Source organism: Triticum urartu, unplaced genomic scaffold (assembly GCF_056163025.1).
Source record: "Triticum urartu cultivar PI428250 unplaced genomic scaffold, HENAU_Tu73 scaffold537, whole genome shotgun sequence".
Taxonomy (NCBI): domain Eukaryota; kingdom Viridiplantae; phylum Streptophyta; class Magnoliopsida; order Poales; family Poaceae; genus Triticum; species Triticum urartu.
The window spans coordinates 12,501-27,500 of NW_028260720.1; the positions used below are offsets into that span (position 1 = coordinate 12,501).

Here is a 15,000-nt window from a genome sequence, read left to right on the forward strand (position 1 = left end):
TACTCTCGATGGTGAGGATGTTATTGATTGTGAACCCATATTAGGGTATTTACACAGAGGAATGGAAAAAATCGCGGAAAACCGAACTATTATACAATACTTACCTTATGTAACAAGGTGGGATTATTTAGCTACTATGTTTACAGAAGCAATAACAGTAAATGCACCAGAATTCTTGGAGAATATTCAAATACCACAAAGAGCCAGCTATATTAGGGTAATTATGTTAGAATTAAGCCGGATAGCTTCTCACTTGCTATGGCTTGGACCTTTTATGGCGGATCTCGGCGCACAGACTCCTTTTTTCTATATTTTTAGAGAGAGAGAATTAATATATGATCTATTTGAAGCTGCTACAGGTATGCGAATGATGCACAATTACTTTCGCATCGGAGGAGTAGCCGCCGATCTACCTTATGGATGGATCGATAAATGTTTAGATTTCTGTGATTATTTTTTACGCGGAGTTGTTGAATATCAACAACTTATTACACAGAATCCAATTTTTTTAGAGCGAGTTGAAGGAGTAGGTTTTATTAGCGGAGAAGAAGCAGTAAATTGGGGCTTATCGGGACCGATGTTACGAGCTTCTGGAATACAATGGGATCTTCGTAAAGTAGATCCTTATGAGTCTTACAACCAATTTGATTGGAAAGTCCAATGGCAAAAAGAAGGGGATTCGTTAGCTCGCTATTTAGTACGAATTGGTGAAATGAGGGAATCCATCAAAATAATTCAACAAGCTGTAGAAAAAATTCCTGGAGGACCTTATGAAAATTTAGAAGTCCGACGCTTTAAGAAAGAAAATAATTCTGAATGGAATGATTTTGAGTATAAATTTCTTGGTAAAAAACCTTCGCCCAATTTTGAATTGTCAAGACAAGAGCTTTATGTAAGAGTAGAAGCCCCAAAAGGTGAATTAGGGATTTATCTAGTAGGAGATGATAGCCTTTTCCCCTGGAGATGGAAAATCCGTCCACCCGGGTTTATTAATTTGCAAATTCTTCCTCAGCTAGTTAAAAAAATGAAATTGGCTGATATCATGACGATATTAGGTAGTATAGATATCATTATGGGGGAAGTTGATCGTTGAAATGATAATAGATAGGGTAGAGGTAGAAACTATCAATTCTTTTTCGAAATTGGAATTATTAAAAGAAGTCTATGGACTGATATCGATTCTACCCATTTTGACCCTCCTTTTGGGAATAACAATAGAGGTACTCGTAATTGTGTGGTTAGAAAGAGAAATATCTGCGTCGATACAACAACGTATTGGTCCTGAATATGCTGGCCCCCTGGGCCTGCTTCAAGCTATAGCAGATGGGACTAAGCTACTTTTTAAAGAAGATATTCTGCCATCCCGAGGAGATATTTCTTTATTTAGCATTGGACCCTCTATAGCAGTCATATCAGTTTTATTAAGTTTTTTAGTTATCCCTTTGGGATATCATTTTGTTTTAGCCGATCTTAGTATTGGTGTTTTTTTATGGATTGCCATTTCAAGTATAGCTCCTATTGGTCTTCTTATGGCAGGATATAGCTCAAATAATAAATATTCTTTTTCAGGCGGTCTACGAGCTGCTGCTCAATCCATTAGTTATGAAATACCATTAACTTTTTGTGTGCTAGCAATATCTCTACGTGTGATTCGTTAAAATAGATCTTTTTCCTATAAAATCCATTAACTATTTATATTCCTTTTCTTATTTAGTATTTGGGTTGGTAAGTTAAACTAGATAGCTATATGAGTGAAACAAAACAGCTTATAAATTTGTAGTAAAAAGAAAAAATCTCATTTCCTACGTACAAGAAAAAAGTGGAAGTAAACATAAGCAGTGTAAACTCTTTATCCCAAGGTTGATATTTTTTAATTAGTCATCATATCTTGAAGCGGCCAAGAATAAAGGATTCACGATATGGAATTCCATTACTAGAATACTCCTAGTTATTACTATAACTTAATAATCCATAAGAAGAATCCACCAAAAGTTAGTGAAGGGTTAGGAACACTAAAGTACATAAAGGATTAGTAATGGAAAATCTAAAACATTAGAGATTTTTGCCCATAAAAGGAATCATAATAAGGACTTGCAATTTGTAGAAATTATCAAGTAGTACTTTCTTCGGATTCCGATCCAGAGTATGTTCCCATTCACTTGTTAAGGAAATGGCTATCAAGAACGAATTAACCCTTTATCCATTTTTTCTTTTTAAATACCCCCTCCCTGGGGAAAGAAGAATAGTAAAAAAGATATGGAGTGCACTAGAAAAAATTTTCATTATTTCCTTCCTCTATCCATATTCATGCAGAATTGCTCATGAACTAATACCCAACTCTTTCCATTTATTAATTGAATTCCTATAACAAGTAACAAGTGTTTTATTCCAAGATTAAGTTATTACTGAACAAAGAAAAATTTTCATTATATTATAAAGGATGAGATCAATTCGGAAGCGCTTTTTCTTATTCTAGCAGACGGAATTCCTTTGGTCTAATTTAGGACTTTCAAATCTATTTTATTTTATCTAATTCTATCTACGCCCCCGGGGCTAGGAACAAAACAGTCCTTTCCTTTTTCTGATCATAGAGAAGCCGTATGAAGCTAAGGTTTCATGTACGGTTTTGAAATAGCGGTGGGAACTGTGATGTTATCACCGACTATGATTATCTAACAGTTCAAGTACAGTTGATATAGTTGAAGCACAGTCAAAATACGGTTTTTTTGGATGGAATATTTGGCGTCAGCCTATAGGTTTTCTGGTTTTTTTAATTTCTTCTTTGGCAGAATGTGAAAGATTACCCTTTGATTTACCAGAAGCGGAGGAAGAATTAGTAGCAGGTTACCAAACTGAATATTCCGGTATCAAATATGGTTTATTTTATCTTGTTTCTTACCTAAATTTATTAGTTTCTTCTTTATTTGTAACAGTTCTCTACTTGGGCGGGTGGAATTTATCTATTCCCTATATATCCTTTTTTGATTTTTTCCAAATGAATAAAGCAGTTGGAATTTTGGAAATGACAATGGGTATATTTATTACATTAACTAAAGCTTATTTATTTCTCTTCATTTCTATCACAATAAGATGGACTTTACCGAGGATGAGAATGGATCAGTTATTAAATCTTGGATGGAAATTTCTTTTACCTATTTCCCTGGGCAATCTCTTATTAACAACCTCTTCTCAACTTGTTTCACTATAAATAAGATAATACAATAATAGTAAGAATATTTTCAACACAAAAGCTCTCTCAAACAAGAGAAAGAAACATATCTTTTTCATAGATATTTAGAATGAATATGTTCCCTATGGTAACTGGGTTCATGAGTTATGGTCAACAAACAATACGTGCTACAAGGTACATAGGTCAAAGTTTCATAACTACCTTATCCCACACAAATCGTTTACCTATAACGATTCACTACCCTTATGAAAAATCAATTACACCAGAGCGTTTCCGAGGGCGAATCCACTTTGAATTTGATAAATGTATTGCTTGTGAAGTATGTGTTCGCGTATGTCCGATAGATTTACCCGTTGTGGATTGGAGATTTGAAAAGGATATTAAAAGAAAACAATTGCTTAATTATAGTATTGATTTCGGAGTTTGTATATTTTGTGGCAATTGTGTTGAGTACTGTCCAACAAGCTGTTTATCAATGACTGAAGAATATGAACTTTCTACCTATGATCGTCATGAATTGAATTACAATCAAATTGCTTTAAGTCGGTTACCAATCTCCATAATGGGAGATTACACAATTCAAACAATTAGGAATTCGTCTGAAAGTAAAATAAACAAAGAAAAATCTTCGAATTCAAGAACGATTACTGATTACTAAACTTTGATTTTGTCTTTCTGTTATAAAAATCTAATAATTCTTTATTAAACTTTAAAATTAAACTATAAAGAAAAACGAAAAACTACTGCTTATTGGAAATTATTTCTTATTTTAAATCAGACTAGATTTTCGTGATATAATATAATTTATAACTATAAGTTTATACACAAAAAAATACCCTAATCCTTTTTTCCTTCCTTGAATCCTTTAGTTTTAGTCAGTTCATGAAAAATTTTATACTATTAATTTCTTTTTATCCATAATGGATTTACCTGGACCAATACATGAGATTCTTATGCTATTTGGGGGATTTGTTCTTCTACTAGGGGGTCTAGGAGTAGTATTACTTACCAACCCCATTTATTCTGCCTTTTCGCTGGGATTAGTTCTTGTTTGTATATCCTTATTCTATTTTTTATTAAATTCCTACTTTGTAGCTGTCGCACAACTTCTTATTTATGTGGGAGCCATAAATGTCTTGATCATATTCGCTGTAATGTTCGTAAATGGCTCAGAATGGTCTAAAGATAAGAATTATTGGACTATTGGAGATGGGTTCACTTCACTCGTTTGTATAACTATTGTTTTTTCACTAATGACTACTATCCCAGATACGTCGTGGTATGGAATTCTTTGGACTACAAGATCAAACCAAATAGTAGAACAGGGTCTCATAAATAATGTTCAACAAATTGGAATTCATTTAGCAACCGATTTTTATCTTCCGTTTGAACTCATTTCCATAATTCTTCTAGTTTCTTTAATAGGTGCAATTACTATGGCTCGGCAATAAGAAAACTTAGAAAAAGTACAAATTATAAGAATTGCAAATCTAAAATAAATAACTAAAGAATCACAATTTTGATTTAGTAAAATCCATCTACTGCCAACAAATACCTCCTTTTTTTTTTTTTTTTTTTTCTTTTGTTGTGTAATTGTTCTATTGTAATTAATTGAATCGGTTCAATTCTTGCCCTCATATTGAAATGAATCGAGATTGATAAGGAGTTAGTTAATGATGTTTGAGCATGTACTTTTTTTGAGTGTCTATTTATTTTCGATTGGTATCTATGGATTGATCACAAGCCGAAACATGGTTAGAGCTCTAATATGTCTTGAACTTATACTGAATTCAATTAATCTAAATCTCGTAACATTTTCTGATCTATTTGATAGTCGCCAATTAAAAGGAGATATTTTCGCAATTTTTGTTATAGCCCTTGCAGCTGCTGAAGCCGCTATTGGACTATCCATTCTTTCTTCCATCCATCGTAATAGGAAATCCACTCGTATCAATCAATCTAATTTATTGAATAATTAGACTTTTGAATAATTAGACATAGAATCCTCTAAACAAAGGCGCACATATTAAAATAAATAGAAATCAATACTATTTTCTTAGTATTATTTGAGAATATCCATTTTTTTTAGTAGATTATTGCATAGTATTCTTTTTCACTTAAATGAATTTTTGTATTTGTAATTCATTGATATTGCAATTTGAATATTGCAATAATTTATATTGAAAAGACGATAGCCAATTTATTGGCTAATTCGAATTCGTCTGTACAATTCGTAAAATTCTTTCTTATTTCTTATTTATTGTTGAAATCCAAAATTAAAGTCTCTTGGCTCTCTTCACGCTTTCTCACAAACAGATTAAAAAATAGATTTTTTTTTTTGAAGTTTGGATAAACCATTGCTTCGTCTGGTGTCTACAATACATATGACTCATTATAGTACTAATTTCATTTTTACCAGATCGAAAAATTTTATGTTGAAAAGAAAAATTTATAGATCCAATGTCACATTCCGTAAAAATTTACGATACATGTATAGGATGCACTCAATGTGTACGAGCTTGTCCAACAGATGTATTAGAAATGATACCCTGGGATGGATGTAAAGCCAAGCAAATTGCTTCCGCGCCGAGAACCGAAGATTGTGTGGGTTGTAAGAGATGTGAATCTGCCTGCCCGACAGATTTTTTAAGTGTCCGCGTTTATTTAGGGCCTGAAACAACACGTAGCATGGCTCTATCTTATTGATACGTTACAAAAAACTTCACTCGAATCGTCTGATTCCTCTTTACCGAAGAAGCCTGTGCTCGAAATAATCGAGCACGGGCTTTTCTGGTCAAAACGTATCTTGTCTTTATCACTTTATCATGAGTTATTTTCCTTGGTTAACAATACTTGTTGTTTTGCCGATATTTGCAGGTTCATTAATTTTCTTTTTACCTCATAAGGGAAACAAAGTCGTTAGGTGGTATACTATATCTATTTGTTTATTAGAATTCCTTCTAATGACTTATGCGTTCTGTTATCATTTCCAACTGGAGGATCCCTTAATCCAATTAAAGGAGGATTATAAATGGATAGATGTCTTCGATTTCCACTGGAGATTGGGAATCGATGGACTTTCATTAGGATCTATTTTATTGACAGGATTTATCACTACTTTAGCTACTTTAGCAGCTTGGCCAATTACACGGAATTCGCGATTATTCTATTTCCTGATGCTCGCAATGTATAGTGGTCAAATAGGATTATTTTCTTCGCGAGACCTTTTACTTTTTTTTATCATGTGGGAGTTAGAATTAATTCCTGTTTACTTACTTTTATCCATGTGGGGGGGGAAGAGGCGTCTATATTCAGCTACAAAGTTTATTTTGTATACTGCAGGCGGTTCCATTTTTTTCTTAATCGGAGTTCTGGGTATGGGCTTATATGGTTCCAACGAACCAGGATTAGATTTGGAAAGATTAATTAATCAATCATACCCTGCAACCTTGGAAATACTTTTATATTTTGGCTTCCTTATTGCTTATGCTGTCAAATTGCCGATTATACCCCTACATACGTGGTTACCAGATACCCATGGGGAAGCACATTATAGTACATGTATGCTTTTAGCGGGAATATTATTAAAGATGGGAGCATATGGATTGATTCGGATCAACATGGAATTGTTACCTCATGCTCATTATCTATTTTCGCCCTGGTTAGTAATAATAGGAGCGATCCAAATAATCTATGCAGCTTCAACTTCTCTTGGTCAACGAAATTTCAAAAAAAGAATAGCTTATTCCTCTGTATCTCACATGGGTTTCATAATTATAGGAATTGGTTCCATAACCAACATTGGACTCAATGGAGCTATTTTACAAATATTATCCCATGGATTTATTGGTGCTACACTTTTTTTCTTGGCAGGAACCGCTTCTGATAGAATGCGTCTTGTTTATCTCGAAGAACTGGGGGGAATATCTATCCCAATGCCTAAAATTTTTACCATGTTTAGTAGCTTTTCAATGGCTTCTCTTGCCTTACCAGGAATGAGTGGTTTTGTCGCAGAATTAGTAGTATTTTTTGGACTAAGTACTAGTCCAAAATTTCTGTTAATGCCAAAAACACTAATTACTTTTGTAATGGCAATTGGAATGATATTAACTCCTATTTATTTATTATCTATGTTACGCCAGATGTTCTATGGATACAAGCTATTTAATGTTCCAAACGCAAATTTTGTGGATTCTGGACCACGAGAACTCTTTATTTTAATCTGTATCTTTTTACCAGTAATAGGAATTGGTATTTATCCAGATTTTGTTCTCTCCCTATCCGTTGACAGGGTAGAGGCTCTCTTATCCAATTATTATCCTAAATAGGTTTGCTTTTTTTTACTCGTCTGCTCTATTAATGCAGAAATAAGTAAAAAAGTATATAATGCAGAAATAAGTAAAAAAGTATAATTAGATCTATCTCGAATTTTTGAGAACCCTTTGATAAGGCGTTCAAGGGGTTCTCAAATAAAACATAAAAGTAAAAACCTTCATTTCATGAAGGTTTTATTTTATGTAATCATTTAGGTGTTAATGTAAACGAACCATAACTATGTAAGCCTATTCCTAATAGATTTATACCAAAATAACAAATCCAAATTATAAGAAATCCTATCAAAGCTATAAGTGCAGAATTCGTACCCTTCCAATTTGGATTTGTTCTACTATGTAAATAAATTGCGAATATGGTCCAAGTAATAAATGCCCAAGTTTCCTTAGGATCCCAATTCCAATAGGATCCCCAGGCCTCATTAGCCCATACTGCTCCACAAAGAATACCTACGGTTAAAAGGGTAAATCCTAGGCTAATGACACGATAACTCCAAGAATCCAAACGCTCCGTTAATTGATATTTGTAATAATTTGGAAATGAAGGGACAGAGGTTCTTTTTAAAGCACTTCTTTTTGCATAAAAATATTTAATATCACTAAAGAAAAATGTTTTATTTAAAACATTTTTTTTCTTTTTAGAAAAGAAATGGAAATTATTTCGAAATCTAATGATTAGAATAGCGGCAGATAATAAGGATCCGCACAAAAGAGTTGCATAGCTTAATAACATCATACTGACATGCATCATTAACCACTGAGATTGTAGAGCAGGTACTAGTATCGTGGATTGATGCATTTCAGTTAAAAGACCCGATGTGGCAAAGCCTTGCGTTAAAATAGTACTTGGCGTAGTTATTGTGCTTAAATCATTTTTAGAGTTCTGTATTTTAGGAATGGTATGAAGAATATACAGGGCCCATGAAAGGAAGATCAATGACTCATATAAATTACTTAATGGAAAATGTCCCGAGGAAGCCCAACGAGAAACTAAGAATCCTGTTATAGAGAAAAAAGTAACTATCATTCCTTTTTCTGACGAATCGCGTAATCCTCCAAGTTCACGAACTAATAAGGTTATAAAATGAATCGTAATCACAATTGAAATCGTTGAGAAAGAGATATGAGTTAGTATATGTTCTAAAGTTGCAAATAGCATAAGGGGAAGGTCCCATTACAAAATTGTAAATTTCGAATTGATTTCTAATCTATTGTATTCTTTTTCAAGAATGCCGCCACTCGGATTCGAACCGAGATGCTTGAGCACTGCTTCCTAAGAGCAGCGTGTCTACCAATTTCACCATGGCGGCTAACTTCAAATAATAGGTAACTTAAAAGAATAATAGCTATTATCTTGGGAATCGTCGATATTGGGAAAGTCCATAAAATTTAGGAACATTAGAGTTTTCATTAAAATAGACTTCGTTTGGTAGTATCGTTTCCATTTTTTTTTTTTACAATAAACTCTTGCTTTGCCCAATAGAAACACAAACACTGCTTGAAAGAGTTGGAACTTCTTTTTTCTAACTTGCAATTATAGAACTAATTTTTTCTAATTAATTTCCCCTTTACATTTTGAAAATTCTTTCAATACAATGAAAAAAATCCAAAAGGGTTTCTATTTAATGATGAAATTAAAATAAAATGGATAAATAGAAAAGGCTTTTTGGATTTTTTAAAAATTTCTAGAATGAAAGTCTTTATGCTCTTATTAATAAGATTTACTAACCTTATGATTTTGGAGAAGATAGGTGGAAGTTGTAAGTCCTATTGTAAGAATACTCCACTTTTCATAATTTTCCTAATAGAATATGAGGATTCTATTAGGAAAATTATGAAAAGTTCATTGATAGGAAAAGAATACTTAGCACACAGTATACCAAACAAAACTTTTTTTTTCTTGTATATATAAGATAAGAGGGGTTTTTTGTTCTAAGAATATTGTACCGAGTAATTCGACACATAAAAGTACATTCAAAGAAGAATCCAAATTATTAAATAATTGGAATTCTTTTTTGATAAGTCAATTCATATTATTCCAAAATCTTATTATTTGTTTGTTGCCCAGAAAAACCCTTTGGTTTTGGATGCTCATTACCGCTCGAAAATGATCTTGATTTTACTAAAGAATAAGATTGTACTATGGAAAAATAAGTCTTTTTCTTCCAAATATTTTTACGAATACGCTTTTTTGACATTGAAGTACGTTTTTTTGGAACTGCCATTCAAAAAGGAAATTACTTTTTTCTAGTTGTATGTGAAAGACATCTATTGCTGCAAATCAATCCTTCTTTCTTCTTTTTATTAGTATTTATACTTAGATACTGAAAGATACTTAAATTTTGAATTATTTTTTACTTCATTTTGTCTAATGCGGATAAGACAACAAGAATTTTTTAACATTTTTTCTTTATATATTTTATACTTTTTTTTTAATAATATAGAATATATAGAAGGGTTTCTCATTTAAATCTATTTATATCTATTTATATATCAAGTATACTCCATATATAGATATATGGTATGGAAGCCTATCCCCCATATAAGATAAGACGGGGGGATAAAAAGAAGGGAAAATGAAAATAGTTAATTAAGTTCAGAATGGTATTCCATAAAGGAAAGGAATTCCAATCAAAACAAAAAATACTGAGTCTCTTAAACAAGACATTCTAAAACTTAGGTAATTTATAGTCATTAGAATTTTAGTTCTATATGAAGTAAGGACTATTCGATAATTTCTTATAAACATAGGTTTTCATTGGAATTCACTCAATCAGTTAATTATGGAACAAGAGAGCTGTTTCATCTTTGTTTTAAAGAAATATAAAAATGAATTATGAATAGAAAGTAAAATGATTCCACTTTTTTTTTTTTATTTTTATAAATATCTTTATTTAGTTAATAAAATAACTTCGTTACCTAGTTATTTTATTAACTTTTTTAATTTAACCAACTAAACCCATTCTTAATTTTTAATTATTTCAATGAGATAAATTTTGGAAAAATTAAGAATTTCAGTATTTTTTCTTATTCTTTTTATTTATTCTTTCAGAAAGAGATAAGAATTGGTTTGGTGAATCGGAAACAATTTTATAGAAAAATTGAAGTAAAAATTGAAGTAAAAATTGCAATTTCTTTTCTTATGGAACATACATATCAATATGCATGGGTAATCCCTCTTCTCCCACTTCCAGTTATTATGTCAATGGGATTTGGCCTTATTCTTATTCCGACAGCAACAAAAAATCTTCGTCGCATATGGGCTTTTCCTAGTGTTTTACTCTTAAGTATAGCTATGGTATTCTCAGTTCAACTGTCTATTCAACAAATAAATGGAAGTTCGATCTATCAATATCTATGGTCTTGGACCGTCAATAATGATTTTTCTTTAGAATTTGGATACTTGATTGACCCACTTACTTCTATTATGTTAATACTAATTACTACTGTAGGAATCCTGGTTCTTATTTATAGTGATGGTTATATGTCTCACGATGAAGGATATTTGAGATTTTTTGTTTATATAAGTTTTTTCAATACTTCCATGTTGGGATTGGTTACTAGCTCCAATTTGATACAAATTTATTTTTTTTGGGAACTCGTGGGAATGTGTTCTTATTTATTGATAGGCTTTTGGTTTACACGACCAATCGCAGCGAGTGCTTGTCAAAAAGCTTTTGTAACTAATCGTGTAGGGGATTTTGGTCTATTATTAGGAATTTTAGGTTTTTTTTGGATAACAGGTAGTTTAGAGTTTAGGGATTTGTTCAAAATAGCTAATAACTGGATTCCTAATAATGGAATTAACTCTTTACTTACTACTTTGTGTGCTTTTTTATTATTCCTTGGTGCAGTTGCGAAATCCGCACAATTCCCTCTTCACGTATGGTTACCCGATGCTATGGAAGGGCCCACTCCTATTTCGGCTCTTATACACGCAGCAACTATGGTTGCTGCGGGAATTTTTCTTCTAGCTCGACTTCTTCCTCTTTTCATATCTTTACCTTTGATAATGAGTTTTATTTCTTTAGTAGGTACAATAACACTATTCTTAGGAGCTACTTTAGCTCTTGCTCAGAGAGATATTAAAAGAAGCTTAGCCTATTCTACAATGTCTCAATTGGGTTATATGATGTTAGCTCTAGGTATAGGTTCTTATCAAGCTGCTTTATTCCATTTGATCACTCATGCTTATTCAAAAGCTTTATTGTTCTTGGGATCCGGATCCGTTATTCATTCAATGGAACCTCTTGTTGGATATTCACCAGATAAAAGTCAAAATATGGTTCTTATGGGCGGTTTAAGAAAATACATTCCAATCACAAGAACTACTTTTTTATGGGGTACACTTTCTCTTTGTGGTATTCCACCTCTTGCTTGCTTCTGGTCCAAAGATGAAATCCTTAGTAATAGTTGGTTGTATTCGCCCTTTTTTGGAATAATAGCCTCCTTTACTGCAGGATTAACTGCCTTTTATATGTTTCGGATATATTTACTTACATTTGATGGGTATTTGCGTGTTCATTTTCAAAATTACAGTAGCACTAAAGAGAGTTCCTTGTATTCAATATCCTTATGGGGAAAAAGGATACCCAAAGGAGTGAATAGGGATTTCGTTTTATCAACAACGAAGAGTGGAGTTTCTTTTTTTTCACAAAATATACCAAAAATTCAAGGTAATACAAGAAATAGGATAGGATCCTTTACTACGTCTTTTGGGGCTAAAAAAACTTTTGCCTATCCGCATGAAACGGGAAATACTATGTTATTTCCTCTTCTTATATTACTACTTTTCACTTTGTTCATTGGATTCATAGGAATCTCTTTTGATAATGGAGGAATTGGTAATGGAATAGCAGAGTTAACCATATTATCAAAGTGGTTAACTCCCTCAATAAACTTTACCCAGGAAAGTTCTAATTCTTTTGTAAATTCATATGAATTTATTACTAATGCAATTTCTTCTGTAAGTCTAGCTATCTTTGGTTTATTCATAGCATATATCTTCTATGGATCCGCTTATTCTTTTTTTCAGAATTTGGATTTAATAAACTCTTTTTACAAAGGAAATCCTAAAAAAGAATTTTTAGATCAAGTAAAAAAAAATATATACAGTTGGTCATATAATCGTGGTTATATAGATATTTTCTATACTAGGGTCTTTACCCTCGGTATAAGAGGGTTAACCGAACTCACGGAGTTTTTTGATAAGGGTGTTATTGATGGAATTACCAATGGAGTGGGTCTTGCTAGTTTTTGTATAGGAGAGGAAATTAAATATGTAGGGGGAGGTCGAATCTCGTCTTATTTATTCTTTTTTTTATGTTATGTATCTGTGTTTTTATTCTTTTTTCTTTCTTAAGTTAAGGAATTTACAACAAGTCTCTTGCAAAAATAACTATCCTATCCCCTTTCTACAATCTCTCTATATCCTTGTTACATAAGGTAAGTATTGTATAATAGTTCGGTTTTCCGCGATTTTTTCCATTCCTCTGTGTAAATACCCTAATATGGGTTCACAATCAATAACATCCTCACCATCGAGAGTAACGATCAGTCGAAGAACACCATGCATTGATGGGTGTTGAGGGCCCATATTGACTATCATGAGATCTTTTCTTGTAAGCGGTAGACTCATATCCTTTCTTCCTTAATTCATTATTCCATGAAAATGGATTATTCCATGAATTCCTCAAAGCGAGGCTCATCAAAATGAAAAATCTAAGACTACTATAAGACTACTAAAAAAATAATAAAACAAGAAAAAAATTTGAACGATTAAATTACTGCTCCCGAATATTCAACTGACCGATTAATTTCTTATAACGTACTCTATTTTTCTTTGCCAAATAAGCCAGCAAACGTCGACGTTTTCCCAAAAGTCTTCGTAGACCTCTTTCCGATGAAAAATCTTTTTTGTGTAATTCCAAATGTGAAGCAAGTCTCCGTATCTTATTGGTGAAACTGAATACTTGAAATTCAACAGAACCCCTGTTTTCTTCTTTTTCTTCTTTAACCATAAATCCAAAAATTTTTCTACCTCCTTTCTTTTTCATGTATTTTTCTGATCAGGAAAAATACAAAATTATGTCAGTTATTTTGAAGTTATTCTAATCTCGTACACACACAAATTTGCAATTATTCATCTACTACTGGAATTTGGATTTATTTTATCGATGCAAATTGGATTTGGATAGAAGGGTACATTCTTTCTAATATTTTAGATAGAAGAAATGTTTCTTCTATCTAAAATATTAGAAAGAATTTTGCTGATTTATTTATTGCTATATGCAATTTATGGAATTGATACACCATTTAATTGATATCATTTAGCAAAATGAAACACAGCATATGCATCCATCTTTTGGCTCGAGAATTTCACGGGATAGAGATATGGTATAAGAAATAGACTATTAAGTAACTCTAAATGAATTGTGGATACATCTGTATCCTTAACATACTGAAACGATTGTCATTATTCGTATCAAACCAATAGCGATTCATACAAGCTAAATCTTCTAATCAATGGTGGGCCAATAATGAATTTTTTTGCATATGTATTAAGACGCTTGGCCTGATTTCGAAATTGTCCAGAGTTTTATATGTTGTTTTCATTGCAAAATGATGGGTCTCCTTCCATAACTTTCCAATTACGAGTACGAGAATTGAAAGACATGAAAATTCTCAATTCTCTACGGCGTCTAGTAGATAGAAACAAGAAAATCAGAAGAATCTTTCTCTCTATTCACTATCATTCCGCGTCTTCGACTTCTATTAGTTTCTTTTCTTCTTTAATGCAATAGCTATAGTTTGATATAAGAATCCATTTCTCAAAGTAATGGAAACCATTCTCTTATAGGAAATGGTTCGAAAATCGCTATTCCACCTTTTAGGTATCGTGAAAAGTGATACCTGTGAAGATCGTGCATTTCAGTCAAATTCAGATCCGTTTTTCGAGTCCATGATATAATATAACCAAATTGGATAGATCTTCCACCTGTTTAGCTAAGAAAGAATAGATACAGAGGTGGATAATAGATCGATATGAAGATCATGAGCTGCCCCATAATGAAATCGCCAGTAGTCGCGAATATCTCCTTCTTCCCTAATCCAAGATTGGAGAAAGAAGATCTAAGAGGGACCTATGGAGAATGTAGTCAGAAATCCATAATAGAGTCCGACCACAACGACCGAATTAATTATCCTCATCGAGAAACTTAGACTACTAAATAGAAAAGATTTGAAAATCATGGCATGGGTCTCCTTTTTTTCTTTCTTTAGAGTTTTCTATATGCACAATTTCTCGATGTTTCGATGAGAATTTCTTGACTTTCCATATATAGAAAGAGATAGACTATAAATGACATCTCTTATGTCAATAAGACCAAAGGGATGGATATTAAATGATAGGAAGTGCTAGGAAGTGAAATAGAATGAAATAGAGCCACTTTGGGCTTCCCTATGAAATGAGGCATGGAA

At 32.3% G+C, this 15,000-nt stretch overlaps 1 non-coding gene across 1 annotated transcript; it reads right to left on the reverse strand.

The window, feature by feature from the left end:
* Nucleotides 1–8,751: 8,751 nt before the first annotated feature.
* TRNAL-UAG (transfer RNA leucine (anticodon UAG)) lies at nt 8,752–8,831 on the reverse strand. Its single transcript has one exon. It is a non-coding gene; the product is annotated as a tRNA-Leu (tRNA).
* Nucleotides 8,832–15,000: the final 6,169 nt, after the last annotated feature.